Here is a 3123-nt window from a genome sequence, read left to right on the forward strand (position 1 = left end):
GGACGTTGTCTAACCAGCCTGGCTTGGGTATATATATGCCTTAGACATGAGAACTTTCTAGAAAGTCAAAGTACTTGCATTAGGCCAGATATCAGATATAGGTTAGTTATTATTACCACCTACCTAGAATAATTCCACAACACAGGATGGCGTAGAAGGAAGTTGTCTGCTTGAGGATGACGTAGGAGAGTAGGACGTTGAAGACCGTGCTGAGTGACCTGCCGACAGTGTAGAAGGCCACGCCTACATGCTTCAGGCACAAGTTGTTGAAGGTTATCATTCCAATGAACACGATGGACAGGGGTAGAACCTCCCGGCATACCTTTAGGTCGAACTTGACGGAGGGGAAGTCGATGACACCCGGACATAAGTGGGATAGCAAGTGCATGCCATAGCACAGTCCGACAGTCACAAGGCACTGGTAAAATGTCACAAATAGCGGCGCATCCAAATCTTTACTGTCTAGCAAGTAGTTATTTAAGAACACCATGGTTATTGAAATGAACCAATAAATTGCGACCACACCACCTATTTTGATGGCTTTAAGTAGAAACGTCTCGCCTTTTCCTCCATCCATGGCGTCCGAGCCTGCTAGAGCCATTCTCAAGATGTTCGAGCGTTTCAACTGCACCCTGTTCATGATTGAAATCATGGAGGAAGGATATAGAACAGGTTAAAGTAAGATAATTGCAACACTCTACTACAAAGTAACAGTATACCTTCGACCTATCGGATACAAACAATGAACGCCGTCCTCCGATTACGTGACAACTTCCTGGACAATATGAGGTACATTTTTTTTAAAGAGACAGTGGTACATTAATCCTGTACTGAGAAACAATTCAACTTGAAGCCCGAACGCAATATGCACATGTGAGTTCAGTCAGACAGAGTGTAGCCTAATATCGACTGAACAATACTATCAGAATTACCGGATATGTTTATGCTATATGATACTCCTAGGACACATGTAGCAGCTCATCAATATCAATAGGCCCACATTCCTAGATCACATTCAGACGACACCTTTTAAATAATGATGAGTTACTGATTTCTCTATATTTGTCTCCACAATATTACGATTCCCATCTCAATAATGCCTTACCTTAGTTGCCGTCAATATCTTTAAATGCCTTACCTTAGTTGCCGTCAATATCTTTAAAATGTTCACCAGCTGGAGACGTGACTTTTGCCACTATAGAACGAGGAAGTAAACGAATCATTCAGTATTTCTCGTCTAGTTTACTCCTCCCACAGGTCCGGGTTGAAACACGCCTTTCTTGCTTTTCCTGATTTGCCACCGGTGTGACAGAGACATCTGTGCCACTGTCTATCTATACGACAGCCTAGTCCAGATGTGGGGAGCTCACTCACCCAGTTCTCTGTGTCTCTCTGTCATTCATGCCTCGTCCTATGGTCATTCACTTCATCAACACACATAAGCCCAGTAGGCTATTGTTACGGGCATTCCAGGTTAACAGATAAAGTCGATCTAATGCAACAATTCAGGGAGACGCCTCCAGAACAAAATCAGAGAAAATGTCTATGCCTCTTCACAATAGCACCGAATGTTCTGTAAACACCAGCCCGAGAGGCTTGTACGGAGCTTGAAGTCATAACATCACCTGCTACGGAATCACAGTGTCACACTCACGGATACATTTTCAGTGTCCTCGAATCCAGTCTGGTAACAAACTTTAACCATAACATTCAACACTGGGAGACATGTGATAAGGGAAGTTAAACAGGTCAACGGTAGAACATCAGTAATTAGTTACAACAGTTAATTATAGACTAACAAGTGACAATTACTTCATTACTAAATATGGTATCAATCCATATCCACAGTAAATCAAATACAGGAAAATAATTTATCAAATGATTGCCCATTACAGCCATAAAATGATGTTGGTGCTTGCTTGACGAAAACGCTAAAACCACAATATTTCCAGATTTAAAGTAGCCTAATGAAATATTACTCGTTGATATTGAATAATGTTATTAATAAAACTGTCTAACCTAAATATAACACAATGGGGTGTAGCCCCAACCCTCCGTCAGGAGATCCAAACCTCTAAGCGCTTGAATCAAATAAAATCAAATGTTATTGGTCACATACACATGGTTAGCACATGTTAATGCAAGTGTAGCGAAATGCTAGTGCTTCTAATTCCGACAGTGCAGCAATATCTAACATGTAATCAAACAATTCCACAACAACTACCTAGGTGTTAAGTTAAGAAAGTCCTTACACTAGCCCCTTCCTTCCGGAGAGCATGCGTGTCTGCTCGCTTCTCTATACCAAGTCCCTTACGTATCTCCGATCAACGCGTGGGCGCCATCCCACTTCTGAGACCGATGTAGCGAATTCAGGGGTAGTCCCAACAGAGACTCAAACCAGGGTACTGCAACTGTCAACTCAACACCTTAGCAACTATGCCAAGAGATCTGAACATCTTGATGAGGTCGCTAGGTGTTGCTTTATGTACAGTACAGTATCACAGAAATGATTACATGACCATTATTTAGCTTGTGAAATGTGATTATCGCTATCTGGCGAAGAGGTCCATTATCAGTTGAACTAGTGGAGACCATTTTTATATATCTGCGTGTAGTTTTAAGGAAGTCGCTAACTAAACTAACATATTGGGAGATGCTGGAGGAAGCTTTCAATCGGTCAGTCGCAGAGTAATATGAGAAGAATACCATTTCTGATATGTATTTTTTGATGTTCTAAACTAAGTGTTTTGATCACTTTTAAATGTAGTAACAGATCCATGTAGAATAAACAATGATTTACTTAAATACCATAGAAGCAGTGTTCTGCTAATAGAACAATGTGTGCCTTTCATCTTTAATTGTCTTTCCCAGCTGATACAGATACTGTGTCTATCTGCATTTTGTCTGGTGGTAATGGGGCTACCTTGGTAAACATGTCAGAGTGGTCATACCTTCCTGTGTGGTGTCCTGTATACAACAGGAAGTCTCTGGTCCTGGTGCAGAATACACAGTGTTTCCCCCTCCCCATATTGACTGATACCATTATGTTTAATAATAAAAAATACAATTAAAGATTTGACATCAGTATCAAGCCCATCTGTCAGTCTGGACAACATCACATCA

The 3123-nt window shown here is 41.1% G+C and overlaps 1 pseudogene; it reads right to left on the reverse strand.

Moving 5' to 3' along the window:
• Nucleotides 1-121: 121 nt before the first annotated feature.
• On the reverse strand, nt 122-2472 carry LOC139575575 (GDP-fucose transporter 1 pseudogene; annotated as a pseudogene).
• Between the last annotated feature and the right edge of the window lie 651 nt (nt 2473-3123).

This window comes from Salvelinus alpinus, chromosome 5 (assembly GCF_045679555.1).
Source record: "Salvelinus alpinus chromosome 5, SLU_Salpinus.1, whole genome shotgun sequence".
Classification (NCBI taxonomy): Eukaryota; Metazoa; Chordata; class Actinopteri; order Salmoniformes; family Salmonidae; genus Salvelinus; species Salvelinus alpinus.